General features: G+C 49.2%; 1 protein-coding gene across 1 annotated transcript in view; it reads left to right on the top strand.

The window, feature by feature from the left end:
• Positions 1 to 1742: 1742 nt before the first annotated feature.
• ABCA3 (ATP binding cassette subfamily A member 3) overlaps positions 1743 to 8472 on the top strand; it is a 102350-nt gene continuing 95620 nt past the window's right edge. Inside the window, exon 1 of the mRNA XM_054992485.1 lies at positions 1743 to 1840. The gene's annotated coding sequence lies outside the window, so the exon portion shown is untranslated. The remainder of the gene's footprint in view (positions 1841 to 8472) is intronic.

Genomic DNA, 8472 nt, shown 5'->3' with positions numbered 1-8472 from the left:
TCTCCGTGACCAATTTGGTCTAGCAAAGTGAGTATTGTCTACTCACACTGGCAGTGGTTTTCCAGGGTTTTGGGCAGAGGTCTTTCACATCATGCCACCTGACCCTTTTAGCGGGAGATACCAGGAATTGAACCTGGGATTTTCTGCATGCCAGGCCGTGGCCCCATCCCAAATTTAACTGAGTTTGGCAAAAGTGAAAGTGCATGTTTGTTTGTGGCAAATACGTAAAGTAGCTGTGTTGGGCCGTAGAAAAATGACCAAAGAAAATGACAGTTCTGTTGTTTATGAAAAGACTACGTCAGATAACATCAAAACTGTGGACAAAATCGAAATGTTCACTTAATGTTCTGGCATTTTTATTGCTCAAAAGGTTTTATACCAGGGTTGCTTTTACAACAGAATCACTGGTATTTTTGCAAAGATGCAACAGCCCTACTAAAATGTAAATAACTCTGTGCCAGGCCATTGAGAGCTCTCCTAGGAACCCCATTCAATGTTGACTCGAGTCCCCAAATCAAACTGCTTTGTGTATTTTTCAGACAGAAAAATAGAGAAGTTTCCTAAATTGGCTTTCACCTAAGCTTATGAGCTCTCTCTCTCTCAAGGGTATTTGTTGCTGGGCTAAGCATCAATTGTGCAATACAGTTGGTAACAGCAAACACAGATCTGTCGTTCCACTGGAATTTTCCAGTCTCGACTTTCAGATAGTGCTGAGGTATCATTTCAAACCTTAATGCAAAGAAAGCTGCAAGTAAGGGAAACTAAGGCAGTTCCTCGCAGAAAGAGCTTTCTCTGGCAGGATTGCTTCTAAAACTGCAAAAGGAGTAAAAAAAAGCTTGGGGAAGTACAAACCAGTTCACCCTTCACTGCTTACGAACTTGCCAATTCAGCAGCACTAGGCCAGTTTCTGCGGGGAGCGAGTTCGAGACTCAGGGTGCCGTTAATGGTAAGGCCCTGTCTCTGGTGTTCACCCTGTAGGCTTACCAACCTCCAGGTGGTCGCTGGAGATCTGGAATAACAACTGATCTCCAAGCAACACAGATCAGTTCTCCTGGAAAAAATGGCTGCTTTGGAGGGTGGACTGTATGGCACAATACCTCATTGAGGTTCCTCCCTTCCCCAAACTCTTCCTAGGGTCCACCCCCCAAATCTTCAGGAATTTCCCAATCCAGAGCTGGCAAACCTAATGGTACCCCACTGAGGTCCCTCTGCTCCCCAAACTTCACTTCTCCAGGATCCACCCCCCCCCCCAAATCTCCGGGAACTTCCCACCCTGGAGCTGCAGTCCTACCCCTTAGCCTCTGAAAGTGGCGACCCAACAGAGCAAGGGACCTCAGCCCAAGATCTTAAGCAGCAGGCAGGGTCTCTCTCTCTCTCACACACACACACACACACACCGCAGCTGAGAGTGCCCCGCATGGCTCTTTTGCCATTTCAACCCTCACAACGACCCAGCAATGTAGGCCGGATGCGGCCCCGACTCAACGCTGCTCCCCACGCCTGCCCAGCGGCCCTTGATCGACAGGCCCCTCCCGCCAGATCCAGGAGAAACGGGCCCGCGCTGCGCCTGCCTGCGCCGTCCCATCGCCGCCGCGAGCCGTCTGCCTCTCCGAGCTGCCCGGGAAGCGCCCGGCAGACCCGGGCTGGTGCGGCGAAGTCCCGGCCCTCTTTCTCCCCGGCCTGGCCCAGCCCTTCCGCGCGTCACAGGAGGCGGTGCCCGGCGCATCAGCTGGCAGCCAGCGGTCGCCTCCCGGGCCCGAGCCAGCTAGGATGGCAGCGGCGCTCGGAGCGGCCGGAGGGACGCCGGCGGCGGCGGGGCTCGGAGCGCGGCGCTGAGCCGGTAAGAGGGGCCCCGCGACCACCCCAGCCCGCCCGGCGCCCCGGCCCCGCGACGCCGCCTGCCCTTTGCAAGCCCCGGGCCCCCTCCGGTCTCTCGCGTTTTGCTTCTGGCCCCGGGGACGGGGAGAGGCTGCCCCGCGCAGGGCTGCTTTTGTCTCGGCGCTGGGCTGAGGCTGCTCCGGAGGGAGGGCGGCTGCCCACCCCACAACCCCGGGGTGCGTGTGCGTGCCCAAAAGGCCCCGCTCAGCGCCCCCGGTCTGCAGGCCCGCCTGTCCTCGCTCGCCTCCAGGAGCCACCCCGAGGCGCCCTCCTGCGCTCCCAGCGCCCCCGTTCCCTGCCCCGTGACGGCTCCCTCGGCCGCCCTCGCTCCTCGGCCCCTTCATGCCTGCCGTCTTCCCCGCAGCCCCCTCCCTAGAAAAGCCTCTCCCGGAAAGCCGGGGGCCGGGGCCGTCCTCCGCTTTCGGGAGATGTGGCAGATGCCGCCCGCTCCCCCTCCGTCGTGGGCATGACATCATCCCCTCCTCCTCTGCCTTGGCGAGCCGGCGAAGCAGGACCGGCTTCTTGGCCTCCCTGCCCCCTTGGAAGGAAGCCGGAGAAAACCGACCAAGTTCCTTGAGAAGCCGGGCCTGCCGTTGGCCGGTTTGATGCCCTGCCGTGACACGGGAAGGCAGGTGAAGGCCTTGCGGGAGGCAGGGTGCTGCGTCTGCAGGTGCATCTCTCCGGCCTGGGCGTATTGCCAGGTGTGTGGCTGCCCTTGCCCTGTGGCAGGCAGTGCCCAAAGGCATCCTTCGGCTGTTACTGTCCAGAGAATCCTCCTGCGGTTGGGGTGTGCTGAACGAGATCTTAGGCCCTGGCATTTGACCAACTACCTTGATTCATTGGCGTCACAAATATGTCTGACTTTGATTTCTGTAAGATGGGACCCTGTGTGTGTGTCACACACACACACCCCGCCTTGAAAGAGCGGGCCGGCATGGTGTGTGCTGAGGAAGCTCTATTGCAGAGCTTGGTTGGAGTCCAGCCTTACTAGGACTTGGCCTGATTTCAAACACCTGATAAAAGGCCTCACCTTGAAGCGAGATGAGATGCTCTTTGTATGTGTCTGATCTTGGGGAACATTAATGGCAGAGGGGGAGGGGAGACCGAACCCCTGATGGGACTCATTGTGCCCTGAAGTTCTCTTTTCCCTCCCCAAATTCTGGCAAAATGGAATTGCATCACAACCAGGATGTGGGCCAGCCACCTTACCGAAGCAGCGGACATGGAGGCAGGTTCTAAATGTAAATAAAATATTGGTGAAGCTTCTGAGTGGATGGAGCCCTGCTTGACTATGGTATTATTGCATGGCTGCTGTTCCAAGCGGATTGTGTCCCACATTCAGTGTGTACAGTGTGCCGTTTTGGTCATTGGGACAGTGAAAGGTCTTGGTAATAGTCAGGGCTTTTTTTATGGGAAAAGAGGTGGTGGAACTCAGTGGGTTGCCCTTGGAGAAAATGGTCACATGGCTGGTGGCCCCGCCCACTGATCTCCAGACAGAGGGGAGTTGAGATTGCCCTCCGGAGGCATGTGACCATTTTCAAGAGGTGCCGGAACTCCGTTCCACTGCGTTCCAGCTGAAAAAAAGCCCTGGTCATAGTGCATGACTTCATGCCTAACCCCATAGCTTGGGGCTGGGATGTATGAAACACTAAAGAATCTGAGTCTGGGCCAAGTGACTTCTCTTCTTAGAAACCACCCGCACCTCATCTCTTTTCTTAGGAGCCAGCCTCTGTCTGCACCTGCATGTAGGTTTGGTGGTCTTTCCCCCTTTAGCGCTCATTGGCATTTTTAAGCCCTGAACGGGGGAAGGATGACTGTCGGGGTGTGTCCCTAAACGAACTTTGCTCCAGCAGCGCTGTATGACTTGAGCCTTGCATAGACATTTCTCTCTTTGAGTTTAAAATTTCGAATAGTAGAACAGAGTTGATGTTGCGGTGATTAAAAAAAAGAAAAGAAAACCATAACCTCAAAACACGGAGTGCACAGGGATCCTAAACTTTGCTTCCTTCGTAATGTAGGAAAGGTGAAATTGTGTTTGCCTTGTTGCGGTTTGTTGATTTGGATGTACTAAACCATTTGGAGTTTCTTTTCTGTTCTTTAATAGATGGAATTTCACCAGGTCTCTAGTGTTAGCATGCTGCAGACTTGCTGCAAGATCCTGCTGAGAAGTTTCCTCCCAGATGTTACGTTTCAGGTCTTCATATACTGAGTGAGCTTATGAAGTCCGTTTTGTGGTGTATCGATCCCTCTCAATCTGTGTGTTGTATGGCTGTGCCCAGGGCTCATTTCGAGGGGGAACGCGCAGGAACGCAGTTCCAGCAGTTCCCCAAAGAGGTCCCATGTCAGGTGGCCCCGCCCACTTGACTCTTGGCCATTTTGGGCCCGTTTCAGCCTGGATTGGGGCCGAAACAGCCCAGATCGCGTCTCTGGGAGGGAAAACCCCACGGGTAACTAACAAAACTTACGGTTCACACCAATTATTTAATCAAGTGAAAAATTCTTTAAAGTGCAAGTGCAAGTGCTACTATAACCATTCAATAAATACTTTACAATTCATTCTCATCCAACTACGAAACAACACTTAATATACAATACAATACATTAAACTCTACAATCACAATAGGTACTACAACGACAGACTATGTCAGGTACAACCGAAAATCATGAAGACACGACAGTTCTGCACTTGCACTTTAAAGAATTTTTCACTTGATTAAATAATTGGTGTGAACCATAAGTTTTGTTAGTTACCCGTGGGGTTTTCCCTCCCAGTGCATTTTGCGTAGTGATTACGGGTACAGCCATTACTGCCAGTATCCAGATCGCGTCTCTGACAGGTGGTGGATCACTCCCACTCAGTAGCGGCCTGATCCTGACCATTTTGGGCCCCTTTTTGGCCATTTTCAGCCTGTTTGCCATTTTGGGCACAATTTCAGCCCTGAATGTCCAGGATTGGGTCCAAAACAGTCAGGATAGGTGATGTCACAGGGTGTGGCATATGCAAAGCAGTTATGCTAATGACACACTTCCAGTGATGCCAAGGGGTGTGGCATATGCTAAGGAGTTATGCTAAGGAGTTCCTCCAGCTCTTTTTCTACGAAATGACCCCTGTGTCCCTCATTTCTTGAGCATGACAGTTCACGTAGGGCACTTAAAAACCGTCACTTGGTATTCCATCCAAAAAGAGCCTTCCACCCTGCCTGTCAGCTATCCCAAGGTGGCAGATTAACAATTCTGGTCTTTTTGATTTTTTAAAAAAATCAGTCGCATTTGTTTTCCTGACCTACTGCTTTAGTAACCCTCTCAGACCCTTGCCATAGTATATTTTTTGGAGAAGAGATTCCCTGAACTGAGAAAAGATCACTTTTAAAAAATTTGCTATACATATAGGTGAAAAATGTTGATCAGACACCAGGGCAGAATACTTACTTACTGAAATGCTCCCGTGAGTATGTATGTAGGGACCTCCAGGGTAGACCACAAAATGAGATTTAAAATAACAGTACTTAAAAAATGAAAGTATCTTAAAACTTCCCTAGTATACCTTATTCATCATCATCATAAACCTTTTATTGGCATAAAATACAGTAAAACAAGGTAAAAAACACCCCTGAAAGGTAGATACCAAGAGGGTAATATAGAATCTCAGCCGGTCAAGAACCATGATAGAATAAAAAACACAGTAGAAAGATACACAGTAAGATCTAAGTATTGTAAACTCCTACCGTTAACTTACATACATGGGAGAGGAACTCAGCAATGGATTCAGTGATTTTGGGGGAATATACCTTATTTCTTAGGAAGAAGAAGCAGTAATTAAATCAATACAGGCCATTCCTCAAAGGCTGTTAAAAGGGAAAAGTCATGATCGTTCTTCGAAAGCCTGAAGAAAAATAAGCAAGGCAGGCCTCTGAAGGAGAGAATTCCAGAAAGGAAGGTGCTACAACAGACAAGGCCCTGCACCTTAGGGTAATCAGAAGTCGGGGAAACTCGGATCAGAACATACTGAGAAGGAGCTTTGTATGGAAACCGCTCTTCTCCTTCCATGGAGCTTCTGTGTTAACAAGAGAGAAGGAAAGTGGGAAGGAGCTATGCCCTGTGGGTCTACCATGGGCAGGAAATGGGTCCTGTCGTCTGGCCTTCTGCCTTTGTCCACCTCCCTTCTTGAAAGTCCCGTGAAACAATTTGCCCTGCTTATGTAAAAGGTCAGTTTGTTCACCTTTCTGTATGAAGTGGTGGCCAGGAAATACCTTTTGATGCCTTGCTTGTCCAGCCATCTCCAGAAGCAGCATGCAGGATCTCTGGCACAACCTGGCCGGTCCTTTGCATTTCAGTAGACCTTTATCAGGTGGAGCCAACTGATGCATCTGTTTTTATACAGCCTTTGTAAGGTCAATTCATCGCTCTTTGCCCGCAGTTTGTCTAAAACAAAAGTTCAGTTTGCCCTGCCCAGGTTGTAACCGGTCAGTTAGCAGAAGTGCCATGAGCATTTGAAATGAGATCCCAGTCCCTGCAATCTAGGCTGCTGTGTTTGAGGTTGGCATCAAAGGATCCTAGAGTGGAAGGAATTGTAAGTCGGCTATCTTCCTTGTACTCTTAGGGCATCACTTATTTCAAAACTTTGTGCTTTGATAACACCATTGCTTAGCACACCTGGTTCTCACTTGTGGCCCTCTTGCGCTCCGGAATTGTGTAGGTTGATTTGGACATGTGTTCTGGATGGGATTCAGTCCGTTCCCGTACACCGTATGAATATGTATCCAGCTCCTAGGCACGCAGGTAGCTGCATGCTGAGAACAGAGGGCCGTGGCCCCAGAGCCAGCATTCTGCTGCCGAGAGCAAAAGACTCTCTGCTTGCACAACAGAACAAACATTTCATGAGGGTGTTGACGAAACAATCAATATTTTAACAGTAAGAGAAGAGGGCTTTTAAGATTGAGATTATTTCCGAGGGAATAAAGAGAGGGCTTTTTTGTTGCTAGAGGTGAAAGATGTGTCATGGTGTTTAACCAAAGGCACCGTGTGCTTGAGTTGCAGAGGGGTTCGTCACGGTTGAGCCACCCTTGGAACTGGGCCACCAGGCTGCTTTCCCTCTGTGCTCTGGAATTTTAAGTGTCTGTAGATCCACTTTCCTCTTCTCAAATGTGCCGCCTGGACCCAGATCCTTGCCTCGAGTTTGCCTGCTCTTCTAGTCCTGATGCGCCTTGCTGTTTTGCTGTGGGTTACTGTCGGGCAAGTGATCCTGATCCTGCAGTGTACGGCTGTGCTGGGGAAAACGTTGATTTCTGCAGCTTTGCTTTTGGAACTTTGTCCGCGACAAAAGCTGCTCCCTGAGACTAGCGGGAGAAAGGCGCCTGGCTTTTACGCAAGAAGTGGGCTGTGAATGCCGATCATGAAGGCAATTGTGGGCAGTAGAGGAGCAAAAGATCAGTAGAAAACTATGAGCCGGGAGGATCTCCCATGTTGGGCCAGATTGGTGCTAATCTGAATAATTGGGAAGGGGATGTCCATTTGCTGAAGATGACAGTCCACAGTGAATGTCAGAGATGAGTTAACGGTAGATAAATATAGCTGAATATATCAATCCTGTTCTGGCATTCCCCCCTTCCTTTTGACTCACAGAGACCTAGACTTTGCACTGTAATGGTGCACTAGTTGTGCCATAACAACAACAACAACAACAACAACAACAACAACAATTTATAGTCCGCCTTCTCCATGGATGGGCTCAGGGTGGATTACAACATACAGATAAAAACACATTGATAAAACGGTACATTAAGTAATGATAAAAGCCAGATTTAACAGCATAAAAACAAACTCTGCACTACGTTCTGACTCTGCACTGTGTCCCAGGTTCACTTCACCCCTCCCTGCCAACCATATTAAAGGATTAATCATTTGAACTAAACATGTTGCAGAGATGAGCAAATGAGGATCAGTTTTATGCAAACAGCACCCACAAAACACCTCTCTGCAATTTAATATATTGTCTTAATTTAACCAATATTAAAGCAGCCACTTCTCCCCTTTGGCCGTACCTTAGTAAGATTATTTTTCTTGCTGTTATAGTCTTTTGGCACTTATTAGATTTTTCAAAAGGTAAGGTTTTGGTCTGGATTTTTGTTCTGAACGTATTCTAGTTTTCTTTTGGTTTGGACTTTAATTAGGCCTGATTTAGCATACAGATGGGTATAGACAGGCACTGTAATGCCTTTGGTCTGACAGTTCTTTAAACGACTACTTGATTTGACCTGACCAGTAAACCCAGAACTTAAGCTACTGTAATAAATTATTCACAGAAGACAAGTTTTCATCTAGTCGTTTGCATTTTGTTTGGATATGCAACACTGTGGGGTAAGGAGGGACGAGCCATGATATTCTTCCATTATGGAAAATGAAATATTTGGACATATGCTCCAATTCCATGGAGCTTCTGCATTTAGGAGGGTCTCCAGCAGAAGGGGCAATACCTCCTATACCAAAGGAGTGTGTATACAGAGCGGTTGTCTATGTGGGGCCACCAACTTCATCCGCCAAAGTGATGGGGAGTGCCATGCATGCATCGAAGCGCACAGGCTTGCTTGGAGGAGA

The sequence above is a fragment of the Eublepharis macularius genome, chromosome 12 (assembly GCF_028583425.1).
Source record: "Eublepharis macularius isolate TG4126 chromosome 12, MPM_Emac_v1.0, whole genome shotgun sequence".
NCBI lineage: Eukaryota > Metazoa > Chordata > Lepidosauria > Squamata > Eublepharidae > Eublepharis > Eublepharis macularius.
The sequence above is the reverse complement of the archived record's forward strand: the minus strand, read 5'-3'. Positions and strand labels throughout refer to the sequence as shown.